General features: G+C 38.9%; 1 long non-coding RNA gene across 2 annotated transcripts in view; it reads left to right on the top strand.

Moving 5' to 3' along the window:
- The window catches only part of LOC136411749 (uncharacterized), a 35,616-nt gene extending 13,768 nt beyond the window's left edge, over nt 1–21,848 (top strand). The window contains exons 1-3 of one of the 2 annotated variants that reach the window (XR_010752344.1): nt 5,676–6,162; nt 6,217–6,856; nt 21,503–21,848. This is a non-coding gene — a long non-coding RNA (uncharacterized lncRNA). Of the gene's footprint in view, nt 1–5,675; nt 6,163–6,216; nt 6,857–21,502 lie in introns of those variants that run through there. The other variant, XR_010752345.1, reaches the window with a different exon arrangement.
- Nucleotides 21,849–22,607: the final 759 nt, after the last annotated feature.

Here is a 22,607-nt window from a genome sequence, read left to right as displayed (position 1 = left end):
TTGTTTTTGTCCTTATTCATAGCATCTGTCCTCGCCTCTATCTAGATTTAGTATTATTTTCTCAGGGCTAATGGCCAATAGATCGAAGCACTGGTAGCTCTACCTAGAAGAGAATTTTCATGAAAACTAAAAAACTTAGCAGCCTTTATTTAATTATGTGGGAGTTACCCTACAGTGTAGTTCAACCCCCGAAGCTCAATTTGTTTATCATTTAAAATTTACAACTTAACCGGAATTTTAGGCTCCTGCTGAACAACTTCCTATTCTATCAATTATTAGCAGGAAAATTCATTTTTAATCCCCTTTAGGGTTTTGCCGATATGTAGATATAAATTAATCAAAACAATGTCTCTCTTCCTTCCAATTTCCCAGAATTCCAGTAAATCCATTGAATTTATTTGTAATATTCCATCAACAGTCTACATATCTAGGAAGAGCGGTAATAAAAATTACACTACGTAATATACAGAGAGATCATTTAAATTTCATATTTAGTAAGCTGTAGAATTTGTTGAAGAAAAAAACGTATGTCGATAAAAGTAAATAAAGCAACGTAACATCACTTGGCTCCTTTATCGAAAATTAATTTTAACGTCATTTTGCAGTATATGATCAAGCTACGACTTACTTTTTATGTTCTATTTCTCTTATGTAAAATTCTACAGCTGGCTAGATATGAAATTTAAATAATCACTCTGTATAAAACAAGTTATATCTGAACGGTTTGTATAAAACACCACCGCAGATTTCTCAGGTCAATGTGTGAAAATTTAATCAAATTTATTTTAGATCCATGGGTTGCAGTCTTCGAAGTACAGGGCTTAAAAGTAAATATTTTTTGCAGTTTTCTAAAAATATTTTTTCTGAAATGACTGTAATTGAGCAAAATATATCATTTCGAGGTTTTTAGGGGCGGAAAACCGCAGTCTACAACATTTTTGTTGCGCAGAATTGTCTATAATAAAATCTTGTACAAAATTAACGCCCTACTAAAAATACTTCTAAATCTGTTGTCCAATTTCTACTGATTTGGATGATTTTTTACCTAATTGTAAGTTAATTCTCTAAGAATGGCATCATGTCTCTCCCCTTTTAGAGAGTCTATTATTGTTGCAAAGTAGGTGAAATCATTATGCAGCGTTTTTCCTAAATTTTGAATCCCTTTGTAACTTATTTCAGCATTTACAAAATATTGCAGCAAACATTCCGTTTCTTGATTGACTTCGCAAATCCGACGTTTCGATTACCGGCGATCATCATCAACTTGTTTTTTTCTTATGGGCGCCATTTTGAATATCCACATTTGGGAATTTGCATTCACTGAATTGTTCTTCTGATTACGAAGATGCATCACATGTTGAGGTTCAGTCTTGCAATTTAGCGCAAATATCAGAAATCTTGTATTTGCAAAGAACGGGTGTCTTGGAAAAAACGTCCATAATTTTGTTTAATTAAGACATTTTTGTCAGGGCGGCTGAATTTCGTTTAACGCCTTCTATCGTGCCTCACAATCAGGTCAAAAGTAACTTCTATTCCTTTATAGAAACTCAACCGAGTTTGGTGCACTTTCTAAACCTCAAAGGTGGCATACACAGGCCAAACTGGATCAAATAGAAATTCTACAGACAATTAGCAAAATTCTCGAAAAGAACAAACGGCGGCTATTCATTGAATTCTCTATAAGATTCAAAATTAATCCTCCGACTATGGCAAGGGTCATACCAGAAGAAATTAACGTATCTCATCTGGCAGTGTGGAGAGTCGTGAAAAACATAAATATCGCTCGTTTACAGTTCACGTCACCCAAGTCTTGCATTCAGGAAACACTGAACGGAAGGTCGCCTTTTGTAGGAATATCATGGCCCTGCTGGAGTAAAAATCCTCATTTTCTTTCCGACGTGATATTCACGGATGAGTGCAAGTTTACCAACTCAAGCGTGTTCAATCGTCACAATGAGCATGTCTGGTCCACTGAGAATTCACACTAATACCAAGGACATCGACCACAGGCACGAGCTCAGATATTTACAAAGGCAATACAATTGGACTGCAGATGGATATTTGCACCTTTGAAGAACCTACCTGCGCTTGCGGATTAGATCGATTTTCTTCAATCGCTTGGATAACCTCTGGTTCCAACAAGATAGTGCCGTACCACATAACCCTAGGAGAGTAACTGATTATTTGTTGGAAATATTTCCCAGTAGTCATTTTGGATATACAGGGTGGCCGGCACATTGACCAGATTTTACCCCATTATATTATTATTTACGAGGCATTATGAACGAGCTCATTTATAAATCTGTGCTCGTTAAAATTAATGAGCTGCAAAGGAAGGTCGTTACAATCTTAAAAACTAAAGTCATTGAGATTTTTTAGATCCAGTTTAAGCAACTCGATCATTTATGGTGACCAAGATCCCCATGGTTGAGCTTCAGAAACGGACACCTTGTAGATGAACTTGTTTATGAGCTCGAATGTAGGAAATTGTCGGTTCTGGTTCCTCCGTGGTGTGCGAAAGCCATTTGACGTTGCGAGCAGAAATTAATGAAGAAATCCACTTACTGGCACGTAATTTTCAGAAGTCTTCCTCGCCCTAAGGTTGTTTTTGAGTCGAATTAGCACTTCTCGCCTCGTCACAGCCTCTCGAATTACATATTATGAAAACTCTCAACCGCGCGCCCGACTTAAATTGCAGCCTCTAAACCAACACCGATGCGACGGGAGCTTTAATTTCGCCTAAAACGAGAGCTTTTCCAGCCGACAAACGTGCTTTAACTCACAACACCAGTAACTGCGACGTTCCACTTCCGGGACCGGGGAAAATCGGTCGAGGATCTTACGGCACACTTAAATCCGCCATTCATTATTCGTCGCCGAATTAATTGAGTTAACCCCACGAATAAAATTCATTATCTGCGGATGCTGCTGAGAAGGCAAAAAGGGCCGACTTTGAAGAGATGTTAAAGGGGAGCGAAAAAAAGATAAAGCTCCACAAGAAATCTGTGAAAGTGGCGTCGCGTCCATCTATCTTGCCTTGTCTTGTCCATATTTAGCCGGGAGATAATTTATTTTGTGTACATGACTACTCTTTTGGGACCTAATCGCTTTTCCGGGGAACTTTCATCGATCGCCTGCTCTCCAGGCACCTCCTAATGTCGTTCGCCAGGATTTTCCTATTCTCCCATATACGTATCGTATTTTATGAAACGCATTGTGCGGAAGATAAAGAAAAATAACAATGAGAGGTTAATTAATTAATTCCCTGGATAGCTCAGGCGCAAACCGCACTTGTGCGGTAAAAAGTTTTGCGGCTCGCAATTCAAAGTGGGAGGTGTCGGAGTCATAAATCTTTGTGGGTAACTGCAAACTGTGGCCATTGACATATGTGCGGCAAAATGTTTTACCGCACGCCAATATTTAATTGAATTTGGTGAGGACTAGAAAGTTCACATACATCCGCTGCTGGGAAGTATATAGTGTAAAGTGTCTGTGCCGCACTCGATTGTTGATGAGCTCTACTTCGAGTCTTCGGGCCCGCTGCATTTGGCGTGCGGTCAAGTATCACTTTCCGCACTCTTTAAACGAATAACTATTGGACGTTCATTCCTCGAAATAATTGCCGAACTAGCAGCGATGTTGTGAGACTATCAAATGCCATAGAGTTTTCTCAAAATCGCTCCATTTTAACGAAGTCCCTACTAAGTCTTTGTTTAGTGCATAAATCAGAGTCGTACCAAGGAGGGTTGGAAAAGGGGAAAAATAAATCAGGAACGATGTTTATCATCAATTTCTCTGAGTTTGAAAAATGTGCAAGAGTCCTTGGATCCTAGGAACGGCAGGGTCGTCGTTGTTAGATTATGAGCTTCATAGAGTTTTCTCTAAAATCCCCCCATTTTGAGACAGAAAAACCATGATTGTACCAGGGGGAGAAAAGTTGGAAAACGTAAAAAACCAGAAAACGTCTTAGATTTCAAAGTAAAAAATTCACGATACCTTCGGACATACACCACTGTTTTTATTGATTGTGGAAGGTCATAGATTTGGTTGTCAGGTTCTCTTTGGTCGATATTATACAGAGTGAGTCAGAAAGAATGGGCCAACACTAAACTGAAGATACTAGACGCTAAAATATTGTAATTGAACTCAACATGACTTATACCAATGTCGCTGGTTTAAGAGGTACACTGGGTATTCAAAGCTTAAATTTTATTCTGAAATTTCTCAATAATTTTGTTTTGATAGTCTAAATCTGAGAATGAGTAATTTTATGTTCTTTGGTGTGAGAATTACGAATTTTAAGTTTATGACGTTATTTTTAGAGGCTACTAGTTTCGCTCTATTAAATAAGTAATTTTAAACATTTTTTTTAAATCTGTCAAGCCATGCTTGAAACAAGTCGATAATTTAATAGAACGCTCAATTCTACAGAGAAATGTACTTTCAATTAGGTCATCTAAATCTATTGGTTTTTAAGTTATTTGTATTTAAAAGGTCCAATGTATTTTGCTATGAGTTTTTATACTTAAAAAATGAAAACACACGAAAAACTAATAAAAGCAACAATAAATAACAATAACAATTATTGGAAATAGGGATAAAGACAAATTTCAAATCAAATGTTGGAAATGTCCTCACCTCAATACATCAATACGCCTACCTCAATACATTCTAAACTACATTTTTTTTTATGTTTCTAAAAGTTAAATAAAGTTTCCCTATTATTTTTAAATGTATTCATGGCTTCCTGTATTCTTTGCCGCAACTTCTGAAGAAAATGGAACTGAAAAGGAATCATAGCAAAACACATTGAACCTTTTAAATACCCATAGATTTAAACGACTTAAACAAAAGTACATTTTCTCTGTAGAATTTTGAGCGTTCTATTAAATTATCGACTTGTTTTAAGCATGGCTCGACAGATAAAAAAATGTGTTTTAAATTACTTAATTAATACAGTGAAACTAGCAGCTCCCAAGAACAACGTCAAAATAAACTTAAAATTCGTAATTCTCACACCAAAAAAGATAAAACTACCAATTTTCAGATTTATATTATCAAAACTTTCTTAATTATTGAGAAATTTCAGAATAAGATTTAAACTTTGAACACTCTGTATTTCTTAAACTAGCGACATTGGTATAAGCCATGTCGAGTTCGATTACAATATTTTAACGTCTAGTATTTCCAGTTTAGTCTTGGTCCATTCTTTCCGACTCACCCTGTATGAGTCACAGTCCTGCCTGAAAAAGTTGGAAAAGGGGACAAATAAATTAGGAAAAACATCTGTTGTCAATTTCTCCGATTTCGGAAAATTTATAAAAGCTCTCAGAGGCGTGATACGCCACTGTCATTGTTAGACCATGAAATCCCATAGAGTTCCCTTAAAAACCGTTCCATTTTAAGGCGATGTGAAATATAAAATGCGAGGCTTTCACTCTACTCTTTTACGATTCCTCAAAACTCCTGGAAAAGTAACGTAAAACGTTCGTGTGTCGGAAACGGAGTTTTGGAAGTATGTCGCCAGTCTAAAACCAGCAAAATGTCCGCCGGTGCTGGCAAGACTTTAAGGTAACTTTGCGGCCCATTTGAATATTTCGAATGCCGCAGTTGCAGTCGTAAACATGCCAAATACTTGCGAGGTGGAGGGGTCGAATGGCGGAGTTTTGCCCCTAGATGAAGCCGGGTTCTGACAAAATTGTCGCTCCAATCGAAAACAAACGGCCTGCAATTAATGCCGGACATAATCAGACTGCAAAAACTAATTACGTCCGGACCGATGGCAACAAATAACGTTACATTTGTCGGGATTAAATTAAAGTCTGCTGTAAATCAATGCCTATCGCGCTCTGTCCTTTTTGGGTCGCGGATATTAATGTGTTTTTGATAAAAAGCGTGGGAGTGGGGCTACTTGAAAATTCGAGTCTTGCATGTAGAGGGATTTGCCCCTCTCCCCGCGAAACGTGCCATCAATCGTAATTTTTTACGATAAATTTATCCCGCAGGATAATCACTTGCCGAGGCTAATCTGGGCAATCAATCACCTCGAAAATGGCCTAATTGACGGCTCAAAACCCGCATCACGGTATTTTTTGCGGGTTGCACCGTATTCAATAATCTGACGAGGGAGTGGGACGCGGGGAAGGAGTTCTGATAGATGCTGTACGTATACATATTTCATCCCCGAGGATATTTATTCATATCGTCTACTTCCAGATGTCCCAATCCCCGCAACGTTGCCGACTACAGTTCTTGGTAATTTTCCTGCGGTATCTGAAGTAACGGAGCTTCTAAATCCTGCTGGAACAAGTATTTGAAGGCGGCCTTATCTTCGACTTGCAAGCAAACGTAAAAAGTAACGCCCTATTTTTACGGGCGTAGCTTTCCTGGTTATCCCGGATCTTAGTGCCGAGATTTCCGGTTTTATGACAACCCTTGTATCGTACGTACCTCTCTCCGTGTTCGGCCCTCGTAAACCTATACAATGTGTTTGTGTTTAAACGCCTTTATTGCCGAGAGTAAAATTCATGTGCTTAGGAAACGCGCTCTTCCTTAAATTTCGTTAGACGTTAGGGGGAAATATAGAGAATCGTCGCAATGGCCTCTATTTCTTTTCGTGCGCTCTCGACGTGCCTGTGACGTGCACGGTGAACGCTTCGGTTCCACGAATTAAATAGAAATAAATCCCTCTATTTTGTCGTAATTCTTTCTTCCTGCGTAGGTGTCAAATTGGATTAATTCGCCTTCATGTTGGGCGACAGGGCGGAATACCCCAGAGCCAAACCGCAAATTCCACTGAGTGTACTGCTCCACAGCGTGGGACAGGAGACGGTGTTACGATCTCCATTTCATGAAGGTAATTTTTTTTAACCATTTCTAGCATTCACGTTTTAAATGGCTCTAGTTAACTTTGCGAATATCATATACACTCACTTTCACATGAAATGCACCACCTAGTAATAATAATAATTAAGTCTTGTAATTTTGGCAAAATAATGCTTCATAATAGAGTATCAAATGATCAGACTTTCAGTTAAAAGATACAACATTTGATAATGAAAAAATTAATAATAAGTGACATCGCCTCGTACGGCAATGCAAGCACGTACTCTTCGCGGTATGCTTTGCAACAAATGATCAATATCTTCCTGGGGTATTTCATTTCATGCTACCTCAAGATGATGTCGTAGGTCATCCACATTGTTTGGAGGTCTCGGTAAATTTCGAAGACGGCGACTCATCATATTCCAAAGATGTTCGATGGGCGATAGGTCCGGTGACCGTACAGGCCAAGGCAGTATTTCCAATTGTGCTTCTTCCAGGTATCATCGAGTAATGTCCGCACTATGTGGTCTTGCATTATCCTGTTGGAAAATGCCATTTGGTAAAGTTTGCATGAAAGGTACTAATACTGGCCTCAGAACATTGTCAATGTAGCGACGTGCGTTTAGGGTGCTTGGAACGAACACAAGAGAAGATCTTCGACCACCACATATCGCACCCCAGACCATAACACTAGGTGTTAAAGCTGTGTGGCGCCTTTCAGAAAATTGCAAATTTCTTCTTTCACCTCGGTATCATCTGACTCTTCTACGCCCATCATTGATCCATAAACAAAATCGCGACTCGTCACTGAAGACGATATTGTTCCACTCATGATTCCAATCAATTCGTTCTTGACACCAGGCCAATCTGGAACCTTGGTGTTGGGCGGTTAGTGGCAGTCGTAGATTTGGGCGGTATGAATGCAGGCCAAAAGACGAAATTCTTCTGTAAACTGTTGCCATCGACACCCGACGATTTAGAGCTCCCATCCAATCTACTGCAACAGACGTTGTTGTTTGGAATCGATCACCAATGGCCATCCGTCTAAGAAGTCGATCTTCACATGCGTTGCTGCTACGGGGAGGACGTCCAGCTGGACGATGTCGCTGAACCCTCTCTTCAGACCACGAAGACCATATTCTCGCAATCGTGGTGTGATTCCGATTCATTCTTCGGGCAATCTCACGAAAAGAAAGTCCACCCTTCTTCATGCCGATAGTTCGCCCTCTATCAAAATCCGAAACGTGGGAAAAATTTCGACGCTGTCTCACTGGGGGCATTCTGAGATGTCTTGTTCACAGTTCAACAACAAAATAAACTGATATTTCGATGTAAATATTATTTTATTTATTTACAATTGAATAAAAAATCTAATAGGTCGATGACAAAAAAACCAGCAGCATTCTTTCTTTTTTACTGAAAGTCTGATCATTTGATACTCTATTATGAAGCATTATTTTGCCAAAATTACAAGACTTAATTATTATTATTACTGGGTGGTGCATTTCATGTGAAAGTGAGTGTAGATAAAAAGAGGTAAATTCAACGTTTCGAGGTTAACGAGGTTCATTTGATATAAAAATCACATATTAACGATACACGTGACCTACTCATTCAGTTACAACGTTGTCTTTCGTTCAAGTACACTCGAGTAAACGTGACTATTTCCTTCAAATATGTTGAGAAATGGCATCCTTGCCGTCAATGGATAGAGAAATGTGCCGTTTTAATTATTATTCTTCGGGAAAAATAGATCAAGGTCCTGGCAATTTTACCAAGAAGATAATATCCATGGAAACGAAGGAATAAAAACAGAACATTAGTCGGTTTCGTAGTTCATTGATCTACTGACCCTTACTATATTATGTGAACTGTAAATAATGGTTATTTGGTTCTCCCCGTTTTTTCAGCTATTTTTCTTATTTCAATAGGTTTCACATAATTGATTATAACAATGTTCTTTTGCAAATTTCTACTTCACAAAGAGGCCTCTCCTCTACAAAAATTCCCAATCTTTCGAGATTATTGTGATTCCAACTTTAAGTTGTGTATAAGAAATTTATATAACAAGGTATTTGTTCGCAGTATTTAGATTAACTAAGTTCACAATTTGCAACAATTTTGTTCCTGCAGGATTTAATGTCCTGGACACTTTTGAAGATGCTTTGCATTATTATTATACGCCCACTTGCTAAAGGTTTCATGTTGAAGAAATGGCTAATCCAGAGCCAACTAATTACTAGATTTTAATTAATTTCCTTAATTTCCATTATTTCTATGTCGTAAGTTCCTCGCACTTCTGCTTTCCTGGTACGAAAGCGACAAATATTGACGAAATGAATATTTTTGCGCCATTTCGACGAAGATTCAAATTTTAATTTAAAATCTGCGATTTTGCTCCCAGAGTGGTTATATTTATATTATTGGTGCTCTTTGCTTTAGAATGAAATAACTTGCCATATTTTTTATTAGCATGTTTTCTTTATTTGTCAATGTAGTATGTACATTAATCTAAAAACTGTAGCAACAACATCGCAAGAGTCAACTAACATATTGATAGAAATAACTAACATATTTGTGTGACGACTTTATGACTTTTGACTACGAGAGTGGTTCTAGCTGTAGAGGAAGGAGGGCTTGTTAAGTCTTCATGGCCGCGTCACCGAATTGCTCTGGCACCGTTTTGTCATCTGCGCATTATAAAAAAATATGCCTATTGGAGAGTATAATATTAAAAAATTTAAGAAAATGGAAATGATTAGAAACAAGAGAGCTGAGAGGAAACTTTGTAGCGTTGCCAGCACCATCGCGGTAGAGATACGCATGTTGCGCACGTTGCGTTTATCTATACATCGCTGCTAGCACTTTTGCCAGCATAGAGACATCTCATTCGACCCTTTAAGGCCATCAGCCCTTGTGGCTTATCATCCATTACGCAACGGTTATTTTTTCGACGTTTACCTAACCCACAGCCAACGTTAGCATAAATTTGCATGGGAACGGGGACAAATTGTTTTCCACCACGTCGCTTTCAATAAAAACAAATCGTCCCGGCTTTCAATTATGTCACCTTGTTGTTTCCCTTTCTGCGGCAGTCCGGTTCTTCTCGAAGACCCCGTAAATCTTCGATATATTTGTTTCGAAATTACAGACTTAAGGAGGAGGCGGATGGAAATAAGCTTTTTCCGTTATTTTATTCAAATTGTGGGCTCCGAGGGACAGTCTCTTTATACAGACGTCTTGTAAGTTATTAAGACGCAATGAAAGATTTATCCTTTGAAACGAGGTATAAACCTTTCTCACTCGATCGAGTTTCACATTTATTGGCGAGCGCCAGTCCGGTCGGACATATTTTCTTTTACTTTAAAATCAAACTGAGTGGAAGGCCGTATATTTCTCTCTGGTTTGATTCGGACTTCGATTTGTTTAACACGTAAAAATATGGAATCTCTATTGAGAGATAAATGTGGCAACGTGGCACTCCTCGTCAAACCGATGCAGGGTTGCCGACATTGTCTCTGATTATAAATAACAAACGATCTGTCAGGCGGCATGGCATCACAGCTGGAAATGCCCTTCGGAAAGGATTACAAAATAATCTATCACACCTTCGATTTGCATCTTCAGTGCCGATAAGACGTGGACAAATAGTCGCACCGGATCACGTGACAGGCGAGCGCGGCCGTCGATCATTCGCGCGAAATTATCGCGTAAATCTCCATCGAATAGCTAAAATATAGAGCTGCAGATATCGACCTGAATTACGACCGGGAGCCAATCAGAATCGGACGGTCATTTGTCCATAATTTGCATATCAAAAGCCGTGCCTCCGATAGACGCGGATATATGTCCTATTGAATTAATCGGAAAATGATAACAAATGGCGACGAGGTGCCATTGTTTACTACTGACGGCACTTTTCGAACGACTCCGGTACATCATACTCGGAAATATAGAGGATTTACTTTCACTGAGAACGACGTTTACGGCCGAAATGGAGTCTTAATGGAATCGGTCTTGAAGGAGAGAGGAAATTATTTGATTTAGCACCGGCCTGCTGGTGGTCGTTAAAATTTAAACCCACTCGTTGTGCGAGTTTTTATCCAAGCCCGAGATGAACTTTATCCCCTGTAAACCAATTAAGTGCAACATCCTCCCGACAAGAAAACCGCTCCATTGTACCTCGACTCGGTTGAGGTTGTTTATCGCCTGTACACGAAAGACGTGAAAAGAATGCGACTATTACCAGCCTTTCGCCTACATACTCTTGAGGTCGATATGAACCCACAAATTCAACCGCCAGCTACGACGATAATTAATAACTCCAACAAATACGGAAAGGAGGCATTAGCACTGCCCTGGGACCAAAAAATACACGATTCCCCATTAAAAATATCTATATATCTGCCTCCAAATAAGGGCTTTAAAGGACTTTCCCTCGATTGCCTCCATATTTATGCGCTTATTTCCCCGGCGCAAAAAATATGTTTTCTCTTCGGGCACACCGAACCGTGAAAAACACATTTTCAACGACTTTTGTCAATGCCTCTTCTCATTTTTATACGATTTTAGGTTCTCCTTCTTCGCGTTCTTATTTGACGTTAGCCGAGAAAGTGTTACTCGATCGATAAAATATCGAGCATTGGTTATTAGCCGAATAAGAATAACACAGAGACGATAAACTTAACGACACCGTTAAATTTTACGCCCTTCAACCTTTTAGACGGATTAAGGGACTGTTTAGACCCTAATTAGGGCTTCGAATTGAATTGGAAAACTTACACTATAAAATACCATAAAACAGGACCATTAAAACCACGGAAGGATTCAAGGATTTAAAACGCAACTCGGCTACGCAGAATCAAGCTACAACTCAAAACATACAAAAGTAAGTGTACAACGAAATTTGGCAACATGACAGTTAGATAGATATAATACATGACCGAAAAACACGACAATTATGCAATGTTGTTGGATAGTTTTTTTGAGGATAATCTTTGACTGCTATTAAAACAGGGAAATCTAAATGATGCAATGTGGCAACGTCTATGAATTAAAGCTGACGTTTGTCAAAAAGCAAAAGAACGCCGCAGAGCTGTTAGTTCCCTATATATTTTGGTAATTAAGTCAGGATTTTTAAACGATTTAAATCGCCATTTGACAACGTCGAAGGAAGAATGATAGGAATGACAGTTGAAAGAAAGGAAACAAAGGAAAGTAGCAGTGTCGCCATTTTGCTTTTTAAAAGGTTTTTAAGTAATTTTATTAGATAAATTTGTATGGAAAGTTATGCCCTTCCTATTATAATTAAAATAGCAGATAAAATATTGAGACGATTCAAAATATAATTTGGCAACATCGACGCAGAATTGACAGGAATGGCAATCGAGGAAAAATAAATGGCTATCATAGTGTTGTAGGCTCGTGATGGAATGCAAAACTTTTTATAAAAATGGCAAATTTGGTTCTAAAGGAGCAAAACAATTTATACCTTTAGCGAACCTTCCCAAATCTGCGAAATATTGTTTAATCAACTTCCTAGAATCTATAGAAGAAGTATCCAAAAAATGCTAGAAATTACGTATAACCACATCTTTTACTCAAATGTTTCACCTTCACAATCTCCCCTCAAAAAAACACAGGTAAAACTGAATATTCTACTATTAAAACATATGCATTTAGTAGTGCCTACTCGCCCACTTTACTATTACATTGTGACAGAAACTAACATCTATTTTAGGCAGCGTTGCCATTGTTTCTTATACTCCTGAGGTTTCAGGAATTCACAATTTAATTAAGCAACTTCGTTGCATTTAGATCAGCGTAATCTACACGGAATTGATAAGTGGATTAAACCGTGTGTGATTGAAATCCTCATTGAAGTAGTGCATGATCGATACATCCTGACACATTATCCTTAATCGATACCTTTTTATATTAAATCATGATTTCCCCTTAGGGCTAAGGCTGACTGAAATTATAAGGATTTTCTTACCGTGTTTGGAAAGATTGTGCCCCTAAACGTCAGCACAAGAAAGGGAGGAGGAAAATCTCCAGAAACAAAAGCAGGACAAACTTGGGGTTCGCGACTTTGTTCCGGATCGGCCGGAACAGAACCGGAAGTGACGACACAAACGCCTCCGAACAACTGACTGTCGGGATCCTCGAAAGGCCGCGCCGACAGGCACAGCCATCTGGATGCCAGGAGCCTGCGGGTCACTATGGCAACGTCGACGAAGTGGGACGCTCACAGTTGACAACATAGCGAGGAGCGGGGGGACCCCCAATTGGGAAGGGGGGCAGCCCCCCCTGGTCGTAGATTTGGGTTAGGAATTTTTGTTTCGTGTGAGATGTTTCTCGTTCGGACTGACGTCGGCTGCGAGTTTCTTAATCGAGCTCCGATTAATAAAATCGACGACGAGTTATTAAACGGCGCATTAAACTAAGTTTCGACACAATAAAAAATCGATCTAAGAACCGGGCCGAGGCGCCTAGATTCCGGGATAATCAAATTTAAAGGCGCTGCCTGCCGAGCTAAAGTGTGCCGTAAGCACTTTTGCACTTCCCCGATATTGGGTTTCTATTTGTAAAATTGGGCCCTTATTGAAAAAGGGCCGCCCTAACCGGCAAGGGAAATTTATTCCCAACATCGTTGTGCTACCTCATTTAACGCCCTCTGTTGTCCAATCATTATCACATATGAAGAAAAAAAACTACCAGAAACTAACCACTTATGCTTAGCCTAACAGTGCTCCTTCTGGTTAGTAAGTCTGTCACTGGAACAGACACGGGGCACACTAATGCTTTTTGATGTCAACTGATGTCTGAATTAACTATCTGAAAATTTGAAAGCTTACACTTAATCTACAGTGCGTCCTTTGGCTGAAAGGTCCAACAGACTGGAACAGTGACAGAAAATCTGGAAACATACATTGAACTCACTAATGGTCTCTTAGACTGAAAAGTGCACCAAACTGTAACAGTAATAAGCTACTCTAATGCCCACTGAGGGCAACTGACAACTCGACAAATAAATTACCTTAAAATTTGCAAACTTGCACTGGTGCTATCTTTAACAGAAAAGTTTATGAAACTAAAACAGTGACAAGCTACACTGATACCCTCTATGGGCAACTGACATCGCAATAAGTAAACTGACTAAAAATTTGAATACTTACATTTCTTATCAACGTCCACTTCGACTGAAAAGTGTATCAGGCTGGAAGAGGCAACACGAATACCTCCCGATTACAGCTGATGTCTCGATCAACTATCTGAAAGTAGGAAAACATATCTTGAATCAGTCAAGCTCCTCTTTGGCTAAAAACTACATCAAACTGAAACAGTGATTATCTACCCTCACGTCTGCTGATGGTCGTTGACATTCCATTAAACGAACCATCTGACCATTTGGAAACGTACACTTAAAGTGTTAGCTACCTGTTTGGTCCAAAAGTGTTCCAAATTAGAAATGTAATTTTCAAAGAACTTCTTACACTCTAGATCTAATCCCTGGAGACTGTGCTGATGGTGGAATCCAGTCGAAATGGAAATTTATGGATTCTGAGATTTCCAGCATATTCGAGGATGATGCAAATACACATGCAGTAGCTTTCTAGAACATTCGATAAAGTTTCCAGAACATTCGACAAGAAAGATGGCGCTACATCAGCCATCTATCAGCTCGGCCAAGATCTGAGACCTGCGGCAGTAATATCCCAGTCGCTGCACCGCCGTTTCTTACATCTGATGGAGCGATAAAATTCGAAACAGGGAATGAAACAAGAGAGCGACATCATCATCATACCAGACACAAGAAGAGAATGCATCCAATCCAATTTCGCGGGCGAAAAATAAATAATCTCCGCGTTTCATTTCGCCAACGGCGATGGCGCAATAAACATTTGAGCTAAGTGGAGTCTCTACTTTAGTTCCGCCATGTTTCAACCCTTATCTCATATAGGATTTGCGCGAGGAATAGTTCCGCGGCAAATCCCTGCCCCGTGGCGGCGCTCAAAAATGTTGTCTTCCGCTTGTTAACTTCGTGAAATTCTTCCGAGCAAGAGGCCAGACGTTGTTATCTCCCCGATGTAGCAAAACATCCTCAAGAATAATAAAGACCTGGAGGGGGCTCGATCTTATTAAGCGATCGTCCTCCGGGCCCTTCAGACTTAATTTCCACGGACCGACTAAAGAATAAGTTCCTTCTACCTAAATTATGCACCCTCGGCTCCGAATTTACATGTGCTCGTCTTTTGTCACGTTTCCCACTCTATTTTTCATCGCTAAACGCTTTTACAAGGCTTGTGTTTTTGGCAGGTGGGTCACCACCGTTCATGCCGCCCTCTCGTGACAGGTAGCCGAAACTCATCGCCCTCTAGTGACGAGCAACTTTTTTAAGAGGCAAAAGAACTTCAAGGACATCGGCAATTGTTTGACGCCCTAACGAGGGTAAAATTCACGCCACCAATTTCGAGGGTGAAACATAATCTGTGGATGAAACAAATACCAAGCGTCAATGTCGTTCGCGGTACAATGCGCTTTTGTTTCTAGTACCAATATTTACTTATCCTCTCGATGTGAAGGGAATTTTATCGGCTTTGGAAAATTCACACAAGAGCGGATTTCTTCGCTGGAATCAGCATAAAACGGGGAATAAAAGATAAAGAAACGACGTTATGTGCCGTGTAAAAATTGCAACGCCGCCCCCGGATCAAACGGCCAATCTCGAAAATTTCGATTTCGGGGAAAAAGCTGACAATCGCACTAAATTCGATGAGCCGATGGAGTCGGTCAAGGAATGTGTCTGTGTGTAACACTCGCCCGAGGGCGGCAATTTGCCACCCCCGGTTTTTATTTGAAGGGTGATTGAACCGTTTCAGAAAGTCCTGGAAGTGACGACTGGAGAGTAATGTCATCTCTTGCGGACACCAGGAGCGCCTTCTAGAGGCCGGGTTTTAAACTCCAAGAAACATAGTCACATCGCGCATGCGGAACTCTGTAATTACATCTGAACTAACCAGAAGTGTCACGAGGTCGTTAATTCATATTTGTTCACCAGAGGGCGAGTCGATTTTGAAATCGCCCATTGTAAGCTGTATCGAACCCAAAATTTCTCTTACTTTTTAAAAATTTTTTATACTAAAACACTCAATGGAAACTCATTCCAATTGCTTTGTTCTACATACTGTCGCCAGGACTACCGCAACATCAGAACCCACACGCCACTTTTTGACAACCCAATCAATAGAGGGGATTGCAGTTTTCAGTTGACTTCCTTGGTATACCCGAGGCGAAAGCGTAAACAATACCCCTGAGGGGGTGTTAATTAAACCGCGGCGAAAAACTTATTAATTTTTGGAGGGCATAATTAAAAGGCCGGCAAAGTTTGGCTCGGGGGATTAGTTTTTAATTTTCGATGAAGAGAAAGAGAGGGAGAGCGCTTCTTAAATGTGTTGACACGGGCTGAAAATTCAAAGTCAATATTGGTACGACTTCGAGGAGGATTTAATTATATCCGCCATGGGCGGGGGCGAAAAATCTGTGCTTAGGGGGCCAATGGGGGACCAAACGAGCATGTAATAACGTTTCGGAATCCGGGCGCAATTAGCCATTATTCAAGTCTGAGCTAACGAGAGGTCGCCGGCTATGTTTACGCAAACAAACTGCTGATAAGTTCCATGTAATCTACTTATTAGTCTGCGGGAAATCTAATTTGGGGCCGGGCTTTTCTTGCACACGTCCCTTATAAGGGCTATTGAAGGGTAAAAGTTATTTATTTCGATACGTTCCCCTGCAGCGCAGATTTATACCTGTCAGAACAACGGGTTTAAGAAAAATCTGTGCCATAACTTTAAGTTATTCGCATCTTTAGCCCCTGCAACACTCGCAGCGATTTTTATCCACTCATATCTTTGTCTAGCTCCATTCTGATAGACGAGCCTCGTTTTCGACGTTTGACCGGTCGAAAAAACGAAAAACAAAAGGGACGAAATTTCAATCCGGAATTAGCCCCCGCTGCCGACGAGGAAGAATCCGCCCTAATGGACCCCGAGCGGTGGGTATTAAATATCGAGCATCTTCGCTTAGGACTATCATTTTTCATCAATTCTTGTCAAACCATCATTGATGGAACGCTTTATTTTATCTCGCATTGTCGGCGAACGAGCGGAGAAATCGGCCCGATTTTGTGGGTTTGCTTATATCGGGCCTATCCGGTTACCGCTGTAATGGGCTCTCCTTAGAGGAGCTTTTTTTCAGTCAACAGGGACAGATTTCTTCATAATAAGGCAAGAAGTTCATGGCTGACATTTGATAGAATTTCATACCATCGACATTCACTCAACTGTTAGTAATATGGCAGACATTGACAACTGACAGGTAGCACTTGACGTCACTTTGCAGGACAGTGTCTCAAGGGTTTTATAATGCCCGATTTCACTGTGACAAAAGCAATATGGTCAAGATTAGAGTTTTATATTTTTCTATTAATATTAAACGGACTGATGCCTAAAGATCCAATATAATGTAAAAAATAAAAATAATAGAAATACGTAATAAAATATTCTTCCCGCTCTCTCTTTCTCTCTCTCTCTCCCTCTCTGTCGTGGTCTCTGCATTCTGCATCGTGATCGCGATATTAATTTGTTTAAGGTGGGTAGGGGCCAGATCGCTCGAGCAAAGCTTCGTGTAATTAAGGTTAAACTTTGGAAAAGTTCGTTTAATCTTACACTCGTAATTATATTCACGTCTTCTTCTCATAATCAAAAATGTAGATGTTTATAGCGTGACTTCCTTATTTGGTGCTCGTGGAGAGTACGCGCAAACCAAGAAGACATATTTCCTGTTGCAGCGCAGACAGGAAAAAAAGAAAAAAAACGGTATAGTAAACACGATGGAAACCTTAAAATGAATACTGCAACAAATGTCTAAGTCATATAAGTATTAACAATAAAGTATGGAAACGCAATCGGGGCACTCGATAGATGAGAAAATCAAGACGAATTAGTCAGCGTTCGTTCTAATGTGTGACCATCAGAGATACGTTATAAATCAATATGATCAAATTAAGCTTTAAATCAGTGGCAACAGGGAATCCAGTGGTTCCTTTGCATGTTATTTTAAGCAATAGAACCGTTTAACACAGGACGGTTTTTGTGAGGGTTTATCAAGGATCGATCCATGGTAAAATTTTGCAAATGCATTGGAACTACCAGACCAACCAGCAGTTTTCCTAATTACATCCACATTAGTTCCTTTGCTGCCAGCTAACGAAGTGGAGGCATGTCGAGTGCTATGCCCCTTAAAGACATTTGTGTCCATTCCACTATTATGTAACGTAACTTTTATCCACTTGCTAAGAGTTTGTGTGGACTCTGGTACAAAAGGAGCTTTTATCGAAACAAAAGGTTCCCTGTGGTCTTTCCTCATTATGGATGACACGGTTAAATAAGCTTCCAATACTCTCGAAACACAAACAGCTTTATTGGAAAGGAAATATGACACATGAAGTGGGGGTTTAAGGCGTGAAAATCTAGATAATTTTATTATATAGGGTGGCCCAATGAAAACTTTGCACTCCGATTTTCAGTATTTAAATTGAAAAGGTGTAAAAAAAGCTTGGGCCCCCAAACCTAGACCTCTAAACGTGATATATGTATGTACATGTATACAGTGTGGCAGTTTTGGATGGAACAGTCCATATAACTAAGATTCCGAACATATGCGGCCAAAATCCTCGGACACATCGATTTCTATTTTTTCTCGCGGCTTTTTTTATGGTAAATTCATGTATACAGGGTAATCCAAAAAGTGGGTACCACCACCAACATTGTTTTTTCAAATGGAAACACCTGTTTTTTATTTTATTTTTGAATTCCACGCAAAATTCTAAGTGTGTTTCATGTACTATGTCCTATATCTGAATGCAACAAGTCTCGAGAAATTTACAATTGAACATATCAAAAACTAAAACTTTTGATTTCTTTTAAAATTTCTTCGGTCCTGAAAAGGACCGATTCATACAAAATAGCACCCCCTCATTACCACGTTGATGTTAGGGCTTATTTAAATGACATTTTTCCTGAACGCTGAATTGGAAGACGAGGGGTAATTGAATAGCCGGCACGATCACCTGACCTCATGCCTTTAAATTACTTTGGGATTACTATGGGGTTATCTTAAGAGTAAGGTATACTTTAACTAACCAGCAACTATTATTGAAGCTTTAAAAGAAGGAATCCGTAATGAAATAAGAACAATTACCCCAGCAATGCTTCAAAATGTCAAATAGCAGTTCATTCATTGTCTTGCTTACTGTCAAGATCCAATTTGAAAATTTGATTAAATTGTTGCTTGTTGTTTTATTTTGTATTAAATCGGTTCGTTTCAGGACCAAAGAAATTTTTTTTTAAATCAAAAGTTTTATTTTTGATATGTTCAATCGTAAATTTCTCGGGACCTGTTGCGTTTAGCTATAGAACATGGTACATGAAACATATTTAGAATTTTGCGTAGAATTCAAAAATGAAATAAAAAATAGGTGTTTTCATTTGAAAAACAAAGTTAGTGATCGTACCTGATTTTTGGACTATCCTGCATTCATGAATTTATCATCAAAAAAACCGCAAAAAAAAATAAAAATTGACGTATCTGAGAATTTTGGTCGTATATGTTCGGCATCTTAGCTATATGAACTGTACCATCCAAAACATTGTATATACAGGGTGTTTTTTTTTTTGGTATGCCTACCATTGCTATCTCCGAAACGGTGAGAGTTACAACTTCGATTAAATTAGACTGAATTGGCTCCTTATAGAGCTGATTAAGGAAATCGCTGCAAAGTTGCCACATTTTCAGTAGTTTCGTAGATATTTGAAAAAGTATGAAAATGGTCCAAAACTTCAATCCCTCGTATTTCGTATACTATTTGTGACAGAAAAGAAGTTTAAATTACAAAGTCTCACAACTTTTTACTCTCTATAAAACGACATATCGAACGTCATTGTACAACTTTTAGTAACTAAGTAATCGGTATCAACTTCATTATTTTAAATACAGACCTGGAATTTTTATTTCATATTTCGAAAGCGCTCTTTATTCCTGACAGACCCAGTATAATATGTTTAAATTTATTAACGTTTCAACCCGCATAATTCATCATCAGACTATTTTTTATTTACCCTTTTAAACTACACTACATACTCTTTCTTATTAATCTATAATTATCCTAAATGTTCAAAGTGTCTCCCATTCGCATTTAGACATAACCGTACATTATTTATTAGTTTTTTGTGGATGCTTCTAAGTGTTCTGGGTTTAATGCTTTGACACGCAAAGATAATTTTATTTTTTAAGTCGTCAATATTTTCTGGTGGGGTTTTATAAACTTTGTCTTTAATTATTCTCCAAATAGAAAAATTCATTGGAGTCATATCGGGAGAACAAAGTGGCCATAATATTGGGCCGTTATTTCCTGTTCAGCGGTTAGGTTTAAATAAATCTAAAAATAACTTTATTTGACAAATAAATGTCAAACTTGTTAAAAAATCGTTTCCATAGTGACCTAGTACGTAGTGTAGTTTAAAAAGGTAGTAAATAAAAAATAGTCTGATGATGAATTATGCGGGTTGAAACCTTAATAAATGTAAACATATTATACATAGGTCTGTCAGGAATAAAAAGCGCATTCGAAATATGAAGTAAAAATTCCAGGTCCGTATTTAAAATAATGAAGTTGATACCGATTACTTAGTTACTAAAAGTTGTACAATGACGTTCGATATGTCGTTTTGTAGAGAGTAAAAAGTTGTGAAACTTTGTAATTTAAACTTCTTTTCTGTCAAAAATAGTATACGAAATACGAGGGATTGAAGTTTTGGACCAATTTCATACTTTTTCAAATATCTACAAAACTACTGAAAATGTGGCAATCTTGCAGCGGTTTCCTTAATCAGCTCCATAAGGAGCCAATTTAGTTTAATTTAATCGAAGTTGTAACTCTCACCGTTTCGGAGATAGCAATGGTAGGCACACCAAAAAAACACCCTGTAGATAAAGTATTCCCATTACCTCCCATATCAATTTATTAAAATGCTGGAAATGATCGCGGTTTACCTCCATACAATAAAATAAATTTTATTCAAAGCGTTATCTTACATTACGTAAAATTTCGGGTGAAATTCGGTGACATTCATGAATTACACAATATGAGGTAAAACTCTCCTCTGTCATAACGATTCAGTGATATCTCACTATTAAAGGTCCTCCTACCCTCACTTTGAAGTTTGCAGCTCTTATTGTGATAAATTAATAACTAAAAGCTTTTTTCCCCACATATTTTGACAAGCTGTCATATTAACGGGGATAATGGCGGTAACTTCAAACTGGGAAGTTATAATCAGTGTACAATTACCTTTAAAATGAGGTGTCACCCGACACCCCTTCTCATTAAAAATTTTGGGGGTAACTGCCGCTTGTGTTTAGGGGTTAAAGTTGAAGGGTTAGAAACACAATAGAAAATTGTCCCCTCGAAACAATAATCGACCGGCCCTAGCGTTTTTACACATTTTTTTACACATAAAAGTTGAAGTGCAAAGTTTTCGTTAGATCACCCTGTATGTTTCACTAAAACCACATAGAATGTTTGTGTTTTTTACATGTTATCTAATTTTGTTAGCGAAAAGGACGGCCCATCGAGCACCGGCCAGCAAGAGTCGTTATCAGTGCCAACAGCAGAAGGAGTTTATATGATAACAACTTCTGGGACAGTTTTTCATTCGGTAAGGGAGTTTCTAAGTAAATTAACACTATTGCAGGGTCTCACTGGCCTGGAAATCATTAGCTGCCAGGAAACTGGGGGAGGGTGTTTCCTCAACTTCCTCTGTAAACGTAATTAAATCTTATGGATTATAGGAGTGGATTTTTTTGACTAGGGGTCTGGCCAGGGTCGCCCCGAATTGTTCATCACCGATTTGGAGAGATGCAATGGTTCCCTGGTCAGACACAGATATAGTGCAATGGCCCATTCCAGGAAATCTACGAACCAATTGCTCAAAGTCTTCTTGGGGAATTAGCCGCCAGGAAATGTATTTAAATGTGAAGAAACTTCCAAGTGAACTTGGCTTCAAATCACCTTGAGTATTAATTTTCATCCATAAGTACAAAATACTTAAAAAATTACCAACTTTTTAACCTCTTTTTAAAGGCAATTCTTGCTATTCAAAGTCAACAATAGACTTTATAGCTATCAGGAATTACCCTTCTTGTAAAACCACTTGTGGTCATAGGACGGCCCCCAAGGACGGACACACATTACGAATAGTTTTAAATGAATGATTTATACGAGGATTGGAACCCAATTCCCCAGGCAGTACTACTGCTAACGCTTTAGACACTGAAATTAATGTACTTTGATATACACATAGAAAATGACCCCGAAAAGCTTCAGCCCTAAAACGTACTGTTTTAATGTACTCTTGGATATACAGGGTGGATAAAAAAAACTCTCCGTGACATCCGAGTTGATTCGTGGGAGCAAATCCCTAAATCTCTTGTCCAAATCAAAGGAGGCAACATTGTTGCGAGCCATGGGATCTACAGCGGTCAAGGGAACGTAAAGTCCATGATAATCCCTGCTGATAGTGAAATTTCTTTGATTTCATTTTCTCTCCATTTCCCTGGGAATTGATTCAACGCACGAAGAAGTGCTCAAAAAGGGCTTTTACCAATATTTCACCAGATTTTAATTGTTTAAATAAAATGTTTTTGGGGCGTGGGAGAAA

The sequence above is a fragment of the Euwallacea similis genome, chromosome 10, assembly GCF_039881205.1.
Source record: "Euwallacea similis isolate ESF13 chromosome 10, ESF131.1, whole genome shotgun sequence".
Classification (NCBI taxonomy): domain Eukaryota; kingdom Metazoa; phylum Arthropoda; class Insecta; order Coleoptera; family Curculionidae; genus Euwallacea; species Euwallacea similis.
This window is presented reverse-complemented; position numbering and strand designations above follow the sequence as displayed.